General features: G+C 39.2%; 1 protein-coding gene across 5 annotated transcripts in view; it reads left to right on the top strand.

The window, feature by feature from the left end:
* Positions 1 to 201: 201 nt before the first annotated feature.
* LOC145977713 (uncharacterized) overlaps positions 202 to 19214 on the top strand; it is a 64925-nt gene continuing 45912 nt past the window's right edge. For 3 of the 5 annotated variants that reach the window (XM_083109948.1, XM_083109944.1, XM_083109949.1), the window contains exon 1: positions 202 to 263. The gene's annotated coding sequence lies outside the window, so the exon portion shown is untranslated. Of the gene's footprint in view, positions 264 to 291; positions 342 to 2521; positions 2542 to 19214 lie in introns of those variants that run through there. The other 2 variants (XM_083109947.1, XM_083109945.1) reach the window with 2 other exon arrangements.

The raw sequence follows: 19214 nt of genomic DNA, 5'->3' as shown, positions 1-19214 counted from the left end.
CCCCCTTAGTGAAAATCACGGGTGAAAGTGAAAGTGAATTGTGAAAGTGCCATAAGGATTACCGAGGAAGAAGACACGAAGAAGTAGGAACACATCAATCAGTCCCGCTGGCTCGAAATCGCAAAGGATAGGCGGTGTGAGCCAAGAAACAGCAAGCAAGCAAGCAAGCAAAAATGAAAGCGTATGATGCGTCAAAGATCTGTGCGTCAAACACTGGAGAAGAAAGAAGAAAGAAAGGATTGGCCACGGAATATATATAATCTGTGAGTCATGGTGTGTTTTCTCTAATGTATTGTGTACAAAGTGTGAAGTTAATGATATTGAAGTAAATTTTGTAGGAAGTATGTTTTTGTAAAACTTGTGTGAACACAGCATTTTGAAAAGGGTACCAAATTCCCAACGTTTTCCGAGTACATTCAGGCCGCCAACATGTCCCAAGTTGGAAGTGGTCGGGCAAAGCCGGCTAACATTAAAAATAAGAATTGGCGCCTTTTTTAAGTTGGTTTTATTTGGGCTCCCTTGCAATTATTTCAAATCTGTGAAATAACATAAAATATACAGTGGCTGGAAGGAGTTTTCTTGTTCCACAGCTTCACGGGCGCCTCTAGGAGTTGGGGGAGGGGGCGGTCGAACTAGTTGGCCAACCCCCCCCCCCCCGCTGGAAATTGGTACAAAGTTCAGTTAGTATTCGAACAGAATAACTAAAATAAAAAGTTCGTTGGATCGTAAATATTGAGTGGAGCATTCCACGGAAATTAATCAATGTGAATAACAAAATAAATAAATCTGGAATTATTGTTTTCAAGCGCATATTAAGATTTAGTGTAACGGTTGCGATTGTTTTATGATTTGTTTCAAATTATCCTAGCAGGAAGACTAATTATCGTAGAATTTTGACATTCGTTGTCACACGAAATTTGAACCTTCCTTAAAGTAATGAGCACTGTTTGGATTTCGAAAATGAAAGTTATTTATGTTGAAAGGAATACTTAAAGATTAGAGTCCAGCGCAGATATTTCTGCCGTGCGATGCGCGAAACAACTAAAGAAGCAGTGTTGCTAATGGAGCAGATAGAAAAATCGCTGCAGTGCGCCGATGCACAGCTGTTACGTACAACAATAAAATTAGAGAATGCAGGTCTATCTAACGTTGAGTTTTAAACGTCATGCATTATACCAGGACTAGGATTAATATGTACTAACAAGTGGCTTTGTATGTAGCTACATACATATGGACTAAAAATTCGCAAAATATGAACTAACACATAAGTAAAATTACCAAAAATGCTGCAAAGAAGACTTCTTCATACGATTCCTTATTTGAGTGATTTCAAACAAAATAAAAAAATATATATATTATTTTTCATTGTATTAATGCACTGGTGGCGTTCTAACTTTTCACTCCCAAAACCCGTATACACTGGTATGGAACTGCAACGGCAGATAATAACATGCAAACGTGTTAAACCGCTACAATTGCACCATAACACTCCTCCTGAAGCAGTATTATTATTTCCTCTCTGAGATCGGCGACAGTCGGTTGCCTTTGTTGTACATTTACAAAGGATGCCGGCTTCCACAACAACAAGTACATATACTGCCACTAGACGATAAGCTGCGCGGCCTTCATGAACGCGTGCATGTTGCTTAGAATTTCCCGAGCTTGGCTATGCAAGGTTTTTGATTTCAACTTCGACAGAACTGGAGGCATTATGGAATTTAACGTTCATTACCAAACACACACTTTTACATACACACACGCAATACACGCACACAACGTCAAACCGGTCAAATACTTAGTATAAAATAAAAGTATGGTGCTTCCAATCCAACAAAACTCACCGCCACTTTACCTGCCTTTCGTGCTTCATTATTACAGTTGGCAACACTAGTTACTAGCTAGCCAATGAACATGCACTGCATAAAAGAAGCAAGCACTACGCCGTGCTATATTGCCACATTTCCGTCCCTGCCGAAAGGTGGGAACCGCGAGCTGGAGCGCTATTCAATTGTTTTCAATGATGTTTGCGCGAGTGTGTCCAGGAATGGAATGACAATATGGCAACAATAGCGAAGGTTTTCGAGCAGGGTAGAACACATGATGCTAAGAGAGAGGGAGACGAAACGAAAATTCGTTTCTACGCAACGGCAAATTTACGTGTGTGGCACTCTACCTTACCCAAGCATGCACGCTTCCCATGGACAATGTACTTTCCGTTGACAAGCGACTGTATTCTCTTTGACTGTAAGTATCATAGACTAGTGGGAATTAATGTAGAACTAAATCGGAACCTTATTAGAATGCATTTAGGGACTCTATGCTAAGAGAACCAAACCTGGCCTGCCTAACTATGAAAGCGTATATTGAACAATATCTTAAGTAATCGCAAAAACTCCGTAGTGTTTGTTAACAGAAGTAAATCAAAATCGAACCATGTTAAAATTGCATTCATAGCATGATGAAATCGCAATAAAACAAAAGTAACTTGGGCCAGATTTAGATGTTTGCGAATGCATAGAATTGGATATTTCACTATCGAAAGTAATTACAATCATCTGTAGTCTGCGTGCTTCACAGATAAATTAAGTCATTCTTTGCTACAATTTTAAAGCACAAGCAACGTAACACATCTTTTAAAATGATTTTTCATGCATTCAGCATGTCAACATATTTGTTAGCAGACATCACAAAGTACTTCATAATTCTATGAAATTAGTTCATTATGAACATTTTAGTCCAATTGCATATCCAGAACCTCACATTTTATGTGTGAATAACGTTATACAGGGATGCCCTAAATGTAGGGTGACCTTAATATTTAGGTCTGAAAACGGGACATTCCAAGTAGGTCAGTTTTACTCCACCCACCCTCTTGTTAAAAATCGGTTAGACCTAATTATAACATGAAAGTCATTATTATTCATTAAAGTATGGGGTAAAAATTTACTATTCCACAAACACCTGTAACTTCTTCGTTTCGTCAATTTTAATATTCGTACTTACGTATCTGCTTCACGGAACATTCTTTAAGGTGTATTCACATTTTTTTTTATGAAAGTTATGTCAATTTTTCACATTACGAGTACTTCTTTATGTGCGTTGTCTCACTTGTGTTGACACAGTATGTCGTGTATACCTTCGTACATAACCGCGGGTCTTAGCTTGTGTTTTGTTGATTTTCATTCGGTATCTGGTGTTTCCAACCTTCGTAACCCAAAAACACTCGTGAAGAAAGCTGATGTAATTTAATTTTTTACTTCACATTGTTTTATGAACAAAATTTTAACTATGCTTGCCTAACCTAACCTAACCTTGCCGGAAATGGTTTGTGGGGCTCCCAGTATGAATTTCACCATGTATCCACGACACGTCATGTTTGTATTTTTGGTTGGAAACCCAGAAGGCTGGAAACACTGCATCCCAATGAACATCAACAAAACACAAGCACAACATGTGATGGTCTACGAAGGTATACGTGCCAAAGGCTATTGTCCGTCGGAGAATTAATTTTCAACAAAAAACACGAATTTCCACTATGATACATTCCCACATGACAGAAAACACCTTCCAGATGTTAGACAATGCTACAGAAACTTATTACCGTCAGTAGTTTCTTGTGTAAAAATGAAGAAATCTGTTTGTAGAATAGTAAATTAGTACCAAGTAGAGATCACATGGATGATAGATACATCATAAACATAAATTAAATAATAACGTAATAATTATTAGCCTATAATCTCGGTATGGCTTACATAAAATTTCTGTTCTCTTCCGATTAACCTTTGATGTTAGTCCTAGGGTGAAGTTCAGTAATACCAGAAGTATTTATCACAAGAACAATTTGTCTTGAGATCAACTTTAATTTTCACCAGCCGTTGATAAAACTGCCAAAGAAACTTGCCCCACATATCTGACATACGTGGGTCATTCAATATATAAGTTTCCGTATGCTGTAAAAAAAAAATATTTTTAAGATAAATTAGAAAACTATACATACACGTGTAGGAGGATCCTCCCTCACTTCTCCACATAATCCCCATAGAGATTCAGGCTATTGAACACTATTCTTACATACCGCTTCACTTCTTCATTCGTTTCGAAACAGTAACCTTGCAATTGAGACTTTAACACCGGAAAAAGATGGAAATCACTCGGTGCTAAATCGGAGTTGTATGGAGGGTGGGGCAGCCGTTCCCACCCTAATTCTTCAATTGTGTTTGCACTGCTGAGTGGGGGTGAGTGTTATCATCAAGATGAATGACACCAGTTGACAGGAGACCTGGTCGCTTATGTCGAATTGCGCTTTTCAGTTTATCCAATGTTTGACAATAACGGTCAGCATTAATTGTTCTTCCTCGTTCCAAAAAGTCCATAACAGAACGCCCTTACCATCCCAGAAAACAGTCATAAGCACCTTCCCAGCTGATCGATCCAACTTGAACTTCTTCTTCACAGGAGACTGTTTGTGCTTCCACTTCCACTCCATTAATGTTCTCTTGAATTCGGGAGTATAATGATGGACAAATGTCTCATCCCCTGTCAAGACGGGTGCACCATCCATGCTTCTGAACCCCTTATGACGCGAGCCTGCGTTTTCCGAACAAGCATTTACTTTTTGCCCTTGAGCACATGCGCCTTCACGTCTGATAACGAATCGATTGTTGTTCCTTGTAGACGAAGGATGGCGCTTGTCAACCATGTGCTTCTTTTTAATGGCATCGCTTTATACAGTATTTTATAGCACAGGGAAACTTATATATTGAACGTCCCTAGTACAACGTGAGATATGTCTTTGGGGTTTGCGTCAAGAAGCAGGACTTTGAATTCATTTTACATTTCCGTATTGAGACTACAGTCCATCCCAGCTAACTGTAGACCAGGCGAACAAGAACAAGTCTCTGCGCAAGTAGTGACTCGAGACGGCTTCACTAATGAACAGTGAGAGAATAGGGATTGTGTAATGTGCAACTAGAGTTACTCGATTTCTTGCTTCACTCTGCAAGCATTGCAAACTTTAGAAAGCCGCAATACCATATGTACACACATGGCAAATAGGACGTATTTTTGTCTCCAGGTCCGTACACTTGGTTTAAGAATTTCTTAGGGAAATATTTGGGATAAAACAGGAAGTGCAAATTTTGACAAGCCGTGCATTTAGCGTATGGACTAAGGTCTGGACCGTACAACCGTACTTGCCATGAAATGTCCGTACATGTACGGTCAGGACCGTTTGGTTGGCAGCGCTGCACTTTCACAACTCGATTTCCCTCCTACTCCTCTGCTGCTATGCACGGCCCTGCTACACAGTTAGCTGGGCCAGGGTATACATGTTTGCTTCTTAAGCATGCCTATTCATTGCTCTACAAATAACTGAACACACACAAAATAATAACATAAATGTGAACCCATAAAAAACTACGGTAATAACATCGACGATTTTCGAATTTCTATCTAAAAATTTCAATTTTGTCTTTCCATGAATGAATGTGGATGTTGTGAAGAGAAGAAGAGAAGCAAGGTCCAGAAGCATGCAAGGTAACACTTTCAATTAGCACCCACCCAGCGTCGAATGACATGTGTACCTAGGGGAAACCCTGGGGGGGGGGGGTAAAGGCAGTGAAGGGTGTGATGCTGATCACATCACCCCCACTCACGACCGGATCAAGAAAGTGTGGGGCGTTACCCCCTATATGCCTTCATGGCGTGGTGCTAAGCACAGGGGAACGCTGTACCTTTTTTTTAATGTTATACATGGAATAATTCCGACAGCCACATTAATACAAATATTTCCCATGCTTTTTCAATTTCTATCAGAACAATTTGCACACAGAGCAAAGTGGCAGGGTTCTGACAGGAAATAGAGTGTGTATCTACCGTAACATGGAGCCGCATCATCAGTATTTGTCAAGAGAAGTGGTGCAATTTTAGCGGAGATAGGGTGCTCACCTACAGCCACAGGGGAGTCATAACATCGGCATTTATAGAGCTAGAAATAATGGAAAATAACTTCCTCAAAAATTGGTTCCAACATATTAAACTATCACGAAAATACTTAGACGATGTGACCTACAATTTAAAATAATAGTTTAAAAAGCACAATGGAAATATAAGTTTTGGTATATTTGGCAGAAAAATATTCTAAAATAAAAATGTAAGTTTTTAGAAACTTATCAATGAAAAAGTCAGAAAATGATAATGCGAAATTTTTGTGCCATAATATATCGGCATCTGCCACGTAAGATTGATTTAAAATTTTTGGGTGCCTCACCATTTTGCACCCTTCAGTATATATGGGGGAAAATCCCTTTACCTTAAAATTAAAAAGGGGGTATGGAAAATAACTTCCAAGATATGAAACTCTCACAAACATGCGTAGGTCATGTGACCTACAATTGAAAATAGTAGTTTAAAGGTACCATGAGGGTATAATTTTCCAGAAAATGCACTAAACTGAAAATGTGAATTTTGGGGAAAATAACGTCAAATAGTAAAAAAAATAACACCAAAGATAACGAAAATTCCAAGTTCCTACTGATTAGGCATAAATAAAGAAGAATATCAGTAGCAATTTATTGCATTAGTTAGTAACTCCTAACCTAATTTCCGGCAAACACTACCGTTGTTCTGGCAGTTGACGTAGCATGGCACTAAATTTTGTATGTCATGGCATATGTGTGTCACATCAAAGACTGGAACTATTTGTACTACAGTGTAACTGAACCTTGTCCTGCCAGAAACCTCTTCAGCTGAACAAAAAGATGTAAGTCTGTACATGCAAAGCTGGAACTGTGGTCCAAGATCTCTCATGATGTGATGCAAAAGAGCCCTCATGTTCTCAGCTGTATGGGGTCATGCACATTGGATTGGCCTTCCATGAATCGTCTGACCATACTATCACTCCCGATGTCCGGCCTGTACATCTCACACAATTGCTGGTGGATATGTGCCAGATTCTGAGTGTGGAACGATCTGATTACCACACGTACCTCACAGTTGGTGGGAGACTGTATGAGAGTTGTCATCTTTAACCTAAAACGGTTGCTCTGCGACTCCACCAGATTACAGCCACTTTTTCCTGCCTACATATGCATGTCGTGCTCCAACCACTAGCGTCACGTACAGATGCCATTGGAACTTTTTCTGGATGCCCCTTTTGGAAGCTGTTATCAATAGCGTGTTAATGTTTTAATATTTGATTAGCTAAATCAGGCACCCATACAATGAAGTAGATTCTCCTTCTATAAATTGCTTGCATTAAATACTAAATACTCTTTTTGCCAAAAATAATGGTATAACTGCATGTAGTCAGTTTCACAGTATTTCACTTGGATATACTGTGAATGTTTGTTCTGAAGGAGACATCCCATTGATAATGAAGGAAATATGACACTTTGTTTTGTACGAATCAATTGTTTCACTTATGTGAAAGAGTTAAGTTGTTTGCTTCATAGATAAAAGAGAAATAGGTTTATGCATCAAAAAAGTAAGTTTGCACTCATGGTTCTTGCAAGCAAAGGGTTCCAAACCTCAGTGGAAATATCAACATATAATAACGAGAAAGGCTAAGGAGAATAATAAATTACATTTTTTTTTCATACATACCTGGATCTGCATGGCTTCCTTATTTCCATATGCAAGAACATGGATTTGGTTTATAATTGTCAGAGAAAAATGTAAATTTTGTCCTGGAAAAGCCAGGGAATTTTATTTCTGCTTGTTTGTAGCCACCCACCAATGAAATATTGTATTCTAGACAGTTTTGAAAGAGAGAAAAAAACAATGTAGAGCATAGCATAGAGCCTGCAAAAAAAAAATAATCAGTTTTTCATCCACCATCTTGAAACACATTTTCTAGCTGCAGAAATAATTTTACCTAAATGATTCTAAATTTGCAGCAGTTATCATGGCCACTAAATAGATGATTTATACCACTCTGCCCATCCACCCTAACTCATGCATCGATAATTTTATTGTCAAATTATAGTGCATGTGTATAATGCTCTTGTAAGTTTCATGCACAAAGCTCAAAACTATAGTCTATTCAAAGGTTTGAAAGTGTATAGAAGATGTATGTGAAAGTATACATGTACACCGTATTTACTTTTGTAACCTACAACCTTGGAAAAAAAGAGAAGAAGAACTGAAATTGTGGAAGATCATGAAGGTGCAGGACTTACATGGGTATAGAACTCCTATCCAGACATAAAAAAGAAGGTAAAGCATTCCCCTGTGCTTAGCACCATGCCATGAAGGCGTATAGGGTGTGTGGGGGTAACGCCCCACACTTTCTTGATCCGGTCGTGAGTGGGGGTGAGGTGATGTGATCAGCACCATGCCCCTGACTGCCTTTAACCCCCAGGGTTTTCCCCAGGTACCCATGCGTCGAATAACATGGGTACCTGGGGGAAACCCTGGGGGGTAAAGGCAGTCATAAACAACATTATATTGAATATAAATCTATAATTGTATGTCTAGCTGCAATAACACCATAACATTGGAGGCTACATCTGATACTTAAACAGCATTTTGCATCTTCTCTTTGTTCTACATTTTCCGATTTTCCACCCCTTCCCCCGTACACACACATGCACACGCTTAAAAATCCTGTGTATGGGTGTGCCATGTCTAGTCCAGGATTTGAGGCTGGAATCTTTGGTGGCGACATCGAGAGTCCACTACTCAACGTGTCGGGCCTTCGAGATGGCTTTCATGCATTAACTGTCATCAGTGGCGTAGGGTTATAGTATGCCCGTATGCCCAGCATTCCCTGATTTAAAATTTCAAAAATGCGAAAATGCAGTAAATATAAAGTAAAACTTGACTAATTTCATATATGTTTGACCTTCATGGCATTATAATAGCTATTTTTCGCGATTCACTTGCAACGCTCCACTAACAACACTCGTTCTAGCTTTTTTCCAATGCCTTTCCTGGCCAGATGCCGGGCAGGTTCGCCGTAAAGGACTCTATATTCCTTGCTGACTTTCTGGAGGGAAAGCTTGGATCTCTACAGCACGCGCGTAAATGCTCTCTCTTACGCCAACGTACGGAGCAGAGGTCTACCATGATTGGTTCATGTGACCCTTCCTGCCTTCCGAAGCAGACGACAGCGCTAGAATGCCTACCTGGTTCTTCGCACTCATGCTATGTGATGTTACAATATGCAATATTGACTGACGCAACTTTACCAAACTCAAATGTACCACTTCTTAACCCATCCGCTTACCATTTAAATGCCATTTTTTTTGCCATGAAATACCATTTAAATTTGGCTATCTCCCGTGAAGGTTGCACAGCAAGACAAGATGTCAAATAGTGTTTAAACTATCCAAGCAATTTACGTGAAAATTTTATATATTGAAGTGGAAGTATAGTAATAAGTATGCACATATGCAGTTTACTTGAAAGATAATTAGAAACTCACCTAATAAATTTGAACACACACATCGTTGCATTCCATTTTCATTCCTCAACCTTTTATATTTTTCCTGCCACAGCCACCTCTTCCTCACTTTCACTACATTCTTCAATTTCACTAACATAAAATGAACCCCCGTGTTCATCTCCCCTTCCAAAATCCACATTTTCCTTTTCATCGCTATCGAAAAGCAACTTTTCAATCGCAGAATCATCTACAACATTCTTATGCAACATGTTTGCAAGACGTAACAAATGAAGGTTTGTTTACATGAGAAATTACTGAACAAAACACGCTTGAAATGGTATGAAAAACTTAGCAGCACAAACATACACGTCATAGATTTGAAAGATCATACAACCTCTGCCATCTATTGAATGAAAAAGGAACTACATGATGAAAATCGGGAACCCGTCGATTCGACGACTAGGTAAGCGGATGGGTTAATGGCCACTGCATTGTATAATTTATCGCACGAACAGCGATGTGCATTATAAACTAAAAAATTAACACAGGTCTTGTCAAATAAGTTGGTGAAGTCCTCATGGTAGAAGTTCAGCCTGTGGCTGCTCTACCACGTAACCTGCAAAACTATTCTTCTTTTATTATTATATTGTTAGTATCTAACTGCTTAATATTGTGTCAGTGGAAATGTTTAGCATTCATTTGAAAACTCTTAACATCGAATAGTCTCTGGATAAATTATTTTAAAATGTTTATCAACATTCTCAAGATGCAACAGTGGTCTGAATTACTAATTGGCACTTTTATGTCAATGGAGTGTACGATAGTTGGAGCATCCACCCACCTCCGTGTCAGAGTATTTTGCACAGTGCGCTAAGATGATAGAGGCCCCTGATTCGAATCCTGGCATGAGCACAGGTGTTCTTTGTTAGTGACCCTTCTTCAATATCATCACTCATATTCATATTCGCGATTAACCAAAAGTGGTAGAAAAGCGAAGTAAAATAAACCAAATCAATCAGTAGTTGGATCGCCCACAACAATGACGTCTGCTGTTGTGCAGAGGTGCTTGTGATTCAGGTAGGTTTTTTAATGACTAGAAAAGAGGTATAAAACACCAGAGTTCAAAACATTTGTTGCATAGTGAGGCATCTAACTTTCTGGCTAAAACATGCATGGATGATGTTTTATTGAAAACCAAGCTGACCTCAGGCAAATAAGCAGTACCTGTGGGGACTAATACCATAAGTAAATTATTAAGCAAGAAAGGGCCGACCGTTCCTTCGGACTTGGCATTCCTACCCGAAATGTCCATGCTACGCCACTGACTATCATATAGTCGAATTTATACATCATTCATAATAAACTCCTCACAAAAAGTTTGGAATATAAGAAGAAAGTGAAGAAATGGGAACAGAGCCATTTATTGTAGCAAAAATGATACACCCTGTGATAGGACAAGTGCAAAAATAGAGGACAAGTGACGATGCCAGCTTGCCAAGTTCACCAAAGCAACCAAATATAGTGAACGAAAAACAACCAAAATCAAGGGAAGGAAAAAACGTCTTCCCTATGAACTGTGCAAAACAGCCACAGTGTGTGACACACATAAAGTGAGTCCCTCAATAATGTGTATGGCCTCCTCTTGCACTGTGCAGTTCCCGCACACGTTGTGGCATCCCAGAGATGAGTGCATCAATGCCATCCTGTGGGAGACGGTCCCATTCAACCTGGGCAGCCTGGATGAGGTCTGGCAGTGATTGCGGAGGCTGTGGACGACGTGAAATGGCTTGCTTCAACATCGCCCACACATGCTCAATGCAATTCATGTCCGGGGAGAGTGCTGGCCAATCCATATGACGAACGTCAGCATCCTGCAGGAAATTGGTCACTGGTGCTCCACGATGTGGACGTGCGTTATCGTCCACAAAGACAAAGTCGGCACCATACTGGTAGCGAAATGGAAGCACGAAAAGCCGTAGCACTTCATCCACATAGCGTCGAGACGTCAACCGCCCTTGCAGTGGAATGAGAGGTGTCCGTCGCCCGTACATGATACCTGCACAAAACAAGATTCCACCACCACCAAGGGGATGGACTTCTTGCACATGCTGCTGCCTCCCGTGGCGTTGGTGACGTCGCCAAAGACGTTGTCGTGTATCAGGCTGCAAACAGATCCTTGTTTCATCGGAAAACATCACATTCCGCCATTGTTGCACATCCCACCTACGATGTTAATCAGCCCATATTCGTCTGTTCCGCCGATGGTGAGGTCGCAGTGGCACACATCTCAGTGGCCTATATGACCTTAGTTCGACACTATGCAAACGATTACGCACAGTCTGGGTCGCAATACGAACGCCGGATGCTTGCAACAAGTCCTTTTGCAACTCCCGGGCAGTCGCTGTTGGCCTTCGGCGTACAGTCACAGTAATGTATGCATCCTGACGGTGTGTTGTCACTCTTGGGCGACCACTTCTCGGCGTGTCTGATACACTGTTCGTGTTCCTGAATCGTTTCCATGTTTTGTATCGTTCCTTAGGTGACCCCGACCACATGTGAAACCTCCGTCTGTGTACGCCCTTGTTGCAACAATGTCACAATCCTGGTGCGATCAAACTGCGTTCTCACCATCGTTAACGCCAGATATCCATTTAACGCTTTCACTGCTTCGAAGACACTGGATTTGACATGCTGCGTGACGGCCAGGTAAACTCGGCGGGTACTGATAGGTTGTACCACATTGTAGATGGCGCTAGCTGTTGCCCGGATATGCACGAACATCACATGGTGTTCTGCCTGCATTCTTTTCTCATGTTTCCAACTACATTCCACCCGCACTGCACCCTGCCCATGTCCTCTCTCCCCGACAAATGGAATATTCCAGACTTTTTGTGAGAAGTTTATATTATAGTATAGTTTTTATCTGTCCTCCTCCGTGGCCATGCGGTCTAATACACCTTGCTTTGGATGGTGGCTGTGGGACAGCATAGGTTTGATTCCGGGTTCAGTTTCCGAGAATTTTTGACCTGTATATAGGGCCGGTGGCAACCCACCATCGTGTGGAAATTGGGGAGCTTCGAATGAGTAGCGTAATCCAGTCGCATAGACCTACTACAACAGCTGGGGATACATCGGGCTGACCCCCCAACTATTCCAATCCTGGTTGAGGATCTCCATGCCCAGAGGTGATGAGGGAAAGCGTGGGAGGGAGACCGGCAGCCGGTAGGTAAGCCAAGGCCCTTCATGGGCTGTTACGCACAGGATTATTATTATAGTTTGTATCTTAGAACTTTAGATTCAGTCCCATTTAACCTGCCTTAGCATAACGTAGCCTTGAGAAATTTCAAAATAATAAAAAAGTAAATATTTCGACTTACATTAATCTGAACAAAAAGTCAAATTAAAAGTTAGACTAATATTGGTCAAACGACTAATTCGACTATTATTAGTCGAAAGACTAATTCGACTAATTTTAGTCGAAAAATAGTAGACTAATTAGTCGATGGTGGAAATTAGTCTATGATGCCCATCACTAGTAGGGATCTCCCCAAGGATATAATAATAATAATAAAAATATTGTAGCTTTCCAGCCTTTGGAACGTGGGGATCAAACCAAAGGAGTGTTGCTCAACCCCACTAATTGTATCACTCGATGGTGATACGGGCCAGGTACGAATACCTAGTTTAGCAGGGGTTTATCCAGGATTTTCCCTTGGGGGGGGGGGGGTTGGAAACTTTTGGGGGGTGTAAGTTTGGGAATGTTAAGTTCACATTTTGGACCATTTTAAAATGTTTGCCCTTATTCAATTTGTTCATAGATGTTTCCAGAGATTAACCCCCCTTCCCTTCACGTAACATTTCAGAAAAAAAAAAGTCAAATGCTGGAAAATATATTTTTGTGACAATGTTAACATTTCAGTCTACAGTTCAGTACTTGATTTAATCAATTGTTAGACAAACAGATGACATTGAAAAACAAAAAATTTAAACATATTATTACCAGGGATCATTTCATGCAATTCTTAAGCTAGTTATAAAGAGATTAGGAACACTTGCGCAATATTTTTTTACTGTATTTGCATGGTTCTTATCGTAGGTGTAACTCACATGTCGTGGGGGGTCCCAATTCATTGATGAAATATCGGTGAGAATACATTGCTTGGGTGGGTCTGTTCTTGCCTGTCTGAAGTAGTAGTAATAAGTACATGTATCTGCAGATATAATATGACTCTTAAATAAATTACGACACTGAGAGCGAAGCGAGCAAGAAAATTTTTAGAACTATTTATTTGCAAACTTATAATGCATATTATTAATTAAACATAGCAACAATACTTTGATTTCACAGTATCCCACAATATGTACTCTTTACAATCTTGCTTTGCTCGTTCGGTGTCCTCTTTACGTCAGCACATGCCCCCTGCCCCCCCTGTTCTAGCTACAGTTAGGAAATATGCATATATATAATTTTAATAGTTCTATGTTGCGAGTGAGTTCCAAATGCCGCTGGTGTTTTCAAATCTCTGTTTAAACACTAGAGCATGGCCGTGAAGACTTTAAAATATAGTGGGAAGTTGAGATGCATGTTTGATAGACAGCTGGGGCATCCCACATGGCGCAGTGGTAGCGTTGTCGCCTTGTAATCAAGGGGTCCCAGGTTTGATACCCGGAAATGGCTCAGAGTCATTCGGATCCCACTTTAAACTGTAAGTCCAGTCCCGATTAGCCTTACTGTGCATAAAGTGGACTTAAAACACCAACTCAATCAATCTATCAATTGATAGACACCTAGTATTGCTTTTGAATGAAATCGGTCAAGGAATTTCATATTGAAGTCTTTTTACCCTTACAAAACATTGGAAAATATGCTTGCCGCTGTTGAGAGTTTATCTTTCAAATACTTAACGAGAGAGACTAGGGAATTGTGCCTCTTTGCCTAGGGAATTGTGCCTCTTTGCCTTAAAAGAAAACTAAATAACATGTGCAAATAAACGCATGGCATGTTAGCTGCAAAGGAAAGGCAAGGAATTTTCACTTCTAATTTGAGGTAATGTTTTATTTTATATTATTTTAAAATTGAATAGCATTTATTTCACTTTCCAACACAAAGAGCACAATGAAACAAGCAAAATTTTTCTCTCTCCACGTTTTCCAGCAGGCAGTGGCATGCATCGTCGTGTCCCCACTGGTGCGCCTATGGTCAGATATAAATTTGGGACTTAATGTTAATAAAATTTCTTTTTATGTTTAATTCCTTATACTTCCTTTGCTTCCTCTGAAAAGTTGAAAAAAAAATTAATATGTCATTTTGTCGGGGAACAGACTAGATAAAAAGAGGAAGACAATTTTTACTAAATCTATATCTTTGCAAACTGACAATAACTTTAATAGGGTGCCAGTAATTTCACAGGGCACTACGACGTTAACGCTTTTCTATTTATATCTGTTTTGCTTGTTTGGCAGCCCATTTGACCTTTGCACCCAGGCAAACCCCACGTGACCTCCCCTCTTTTACAACTCTCTTTCTAATCTCTTATAAAATATAATTTATTTTAGAAAGGTAAGAACTCTTAAGGCCACAAAAATTGTCACACACATCAACTATAGACGTGAATGAATCACTTAGGTTCTTCATGAAATTCTTGCCGTTTTATATCGAATACTCGGTCAGTAAATTTTATATTGGTACTTTATGAATGGTTGGTTGATTTGGTGTTTTAAGTCCACTTTATGCATAGTAAGGCTAATCGGAACTGGACCTACAGTTTAAAGTGGGATCCGAACCACTATGTGCCTCCGCCGGGTATCGAACCCAGGGGTACTTTATCAATATCCGTTGGAAGAAATTATGTCTACCACTGCTTTTCTACTTGCCACTTTCGGTTTCTTTCTGTCTGGTTTCAATTTCTCTCTCTTCTTCAGCCAATTTTGCAGTAAAGTTCTAGACATTGTTACACTAAGTAGAACGACAACACACGAACTGAGATGCTACACTGAGACTGACCTAAGGCATTTGACTGTTCTCTTCTCTACCACTCCAAAATCATCCATCTCGCCCAAGTTACAGAAAATAGTGTTGCTAACCATAGTAACACAATTCACTACAAGAGTCAAACCTGTATCTTTGAATTCTTTCCCTTACCTTTATCCTACATTTTTCACATAAAAGAATCATGGTCTCCGCAGGATTTTTTACAGCAAGAGACAAGGAAGGTATTTTTTTACAGGGTGGGGGGGGGGCAAACAAGAGACATTTTCCCCAATAATAATATTGTTCCCTCAAAAAACATTGCTTAAATTTGAATTTATCACATTCATGCAATAATTAACACATATTATTATGGCTGAAATGAAATTATATGTGAAAAATATATAATTTCTGGTTGACTTTCATTTTCCGGGTGGCGGCAGCCTTCCGGACGCCCATGGAAAGAATTGAAAGGAAAATGAAACGAAATGTAAATTTCATTGACTCAGGGGTTGAATTTATAAACCTGTAACGTATTTAAGAAATATTTATTTAGGTATTCAAACGCTGAACTGTCAACACTGTGTGCGGTATGTGCTCCCTGGAAGGAGGGTTAGCGGTCAGTTTGACATTTTCCAGATGTCAGTGTCCCTTTCCTAGCGACGCCTTGTCAAGGGAGCTGGTGTCTGCAGGAAATCACCATGCTGAACATTCTACCCTCCTTCTTTGACACTTTGGTTGTAGTTGATCGAAAGGTCCATTGGATTTCGCTTCTTGTAGAGCTACAAATGGTTCCTTTATGTTGAAGTATTGTCATTCTATTGTTGATATAAAAATCCATATTTACACCCCCCCTTGCAGGGGGGGTGTTCCTCTTTTCTGCTTGGGGGTGTTCATCAAAATATGGGGGGTGTTAGGGGTGTGTGGATAAATCACTGTAGTTTAGCATTTAGGAAATTAATGTAAATTCATGTTTAGATTTAAACGCTTATGACTGAGCAATGAGAATGGCAGTTAGAGTGAAGAGTAACTTAGTCTGCTCGGTTAATGAATAAGACTATAGCTCCAGCTGTTGCTCCTACAGACGATTCCAAAGCAAAGACCTTGTTCTCCTCTCCTCATCTGGTTTTGTTGCATATCCTTGACCTTCGCTTACCTTGCTACAGATAAACGTCCTCACAGTTTCCTGTGAAAACTCATTATCCCACATATTCTAGGAGCAAGTCCTGACAAGTTCTGTCAGGAGCTTTATTCGTTAACCTGGCACGAGGATGTTATGAAATAGAAGTATTAATAATTATAAATTTGAAATAAAATGTTTTGTATTATTTCATAATACCTTCATTAATCCATAATACTGACCTCCCCCCCTATAATAAATTATTAAATTATTGCGCACATTTTAAAGAGCTTTCATTTTTCAAGACACTCATTTCTAAATTTATGATGCAACTTCTTTCGGTTTGAAATTTATAGCTGACCTCCATGGCAGATTGATTAGCATGGTGCCCTATGATACTAGTGGTCCCAGATTCGAACTCTGGCCTGGACATGGGTGTTGCTTCTGAGTGTCCATTCATCAACTTCATCTTATCACTCATCCTCATCATCACGATTAGCCAAAAGTGGCACCAAAATTCAAATTCATCCATAGTTCAACATAATCAGCAGACTTGCCAAAATCCTCCTTTTTTTCTTTTTTGAATGAAAATCTTGTTTCTCGTTATCTTCCTTATCTTTGTACGTATAAACATAAATGGGTAAGGTTTTGTACATAGAATGTAATCATCTTCTTCCGTTTGCATTACGATCCTTCTCAAAAAAAAGTCATTGCATGCCTTCTTGTTGTACACAAGTTCCTTCCAATTTTTTTTTGCATTTACCAGCCCCAGATTTTCATACACTTTGCTTATCCATTTCATCCAATGCCATCGCAACTTTCGTCTTACCCTCAGTCGCATTCATAATGGGATCCAATATCCAATTCATTATTTTTCTTTGATAGCCATGTACAGGGCATTCTTTGTAAAAACCTTCTGCCTTATTCTTTGGACTTTCGCACAATATTATCTTCATTTATTTGTTTTTTCAATTTCATATTATTTTGTACTCTCCAGACTCCATTTGTTTATTGTACTTGTCCATATATTCTTCTGAGAATCTGTCTAAAATTTCTGAGTTGATTTTTATTTCTTTCCCTAAGAGTCCATGTTTCAGAGCAATATGTCACTACAGGCCTCATAATTGATTCATACAGTGGACTGTCTTTAATTTGAACTTTGATAATTCAAATTACTAGGTAATTCGAAATTAAGTGTATTTCCCTTCAAATTTTGGGTAATTCAAACTTTTTTGTGTCCCCTTGCAGTTCGAATTATAAAGAGTCCACTGTATTTACATTTTAATGTTTTTTTATTAATTTTGATAATGAAAGTTTGACATTTTTGTTTGTGTGTTTTTAATCTATGTATGGACAGACGTACAGTTTAAAGTGCCTCCACTAGGTGTCAGACCTGGGACCTCTTGTAAAATTTTACATTTGCATAGCATGTTCTGTTTCCGGTTTTTATATCTCATCAATTTTGTTCTGCATTAGATTATTTTCATTAACCTGTAGGAATGCATATACAGGTAAAAATTACCCAGGTGAATCCACTGTGAGACTTTGTTAGTTCCACTCGCAGGGCCATAGAAACACTGTGCTCATACGTTTCAGTTTAGTATATGAACATGTTCTTTTTTTTCTCATTTTTATAATTGTGTAATGCAATAAAAATGTTCAGAATTAATAAAATTAGTTTAACCAATAGAGGTATTGTTATTTATATGCTTTAAAGCAATTATAATTTGGAGTCTTAGGTGAACATTTGGCCGATGCCAGGGCAGCGTTTTTCGAAATTTCCTCTCCTTTTGAAACACCTTTTTGATAATCCAAAATCTGAAAAATTACATATGCTCAGAATTCCTTCTAGTGCATTCACTTGATTTTTTGCATCATTTGCTTTTGCAGTTGCCTAGATATTCTCAATAGTTTCGTGACTGCGTAAATCTTATTCATTTATTCGAACTTCATTTTGTCTGTTGCCAAACATATTTGTTGCAAATTAAGACTGACTGCAGATGATTGAAATAATTTTCATGATTTTTTGCAAATTGCAATATTCACAAATTTGCTTTGGCACCACATACTTCTTTCCATCGAAAATAGTAAACATTGCCAACAGACAAGTTTTTGAAGTTTTCAGTGTTGACACAAATATTCAAAGTTTCCATTGTATGAAGGTTAGCAACATCTGAAGCCTTTGCCAGCTGCCACAATTCAGGAATATGTGGAGTTGGTCTTCCTTTGGAAATGATGGCTTTCTTTTCAAACTTGTGAGCCATGAGCGGTATCTTTTGAAGCTGTTCAACTAAGGGAAAAAAGAAACGCACAGAGAGAGGGAGAAATATGTGTGCAAGAACAAACAAACAAAAGTTTTAGTGCCCAAAAAACGGTAACTTTGCAAAACATTTGTAGGAAATGTGACTGTGGCCATTTAGTGTTACCAACTATTTTTGGCAGATGTGTCTATGGACGTGTTAGATGTCTTATAGTAGATCCAATGCTCTGAAACATTTTATCTTCATGTAGTATATTGTATGTATGTCAGCAATCATATTTCTGCATTTCTATTGTGCTTGAAACTTCATAGTATATTTTAAAATGTAAAAATTGGGACCTGCTTGGTTGATCTGCTACAATGCTGGCAATATATACTATACATGGACACTTGATCATGCAGTTCACAACAGTTGAGTACGTCAGGAGACCTCGCTGCTGGTACCAGACTGTTGTATAAGGCACTGCAGATTGAGGGGGAG

The sequence above is a fragment of the Lepisma saccharinum genome, chromosome 23, assembly GCF_977018435.1.
Source record: "Lepisma saccharinum chromosome 23, izLepSacc3.1, whole genome shotgun sequence".
NCBI classification, from domain to species: domain Eukaryota; kingdom Metazoa; phylum Arthropoda; class Insecta; order Zygentoma; family Lepismatidae; genus Lepisma; species Lepisma saccharinum.
Note: the sequence above shows the minus strand (reverse complement) of the source record. Positions and strands in the feature narration are given on the sequence as shown.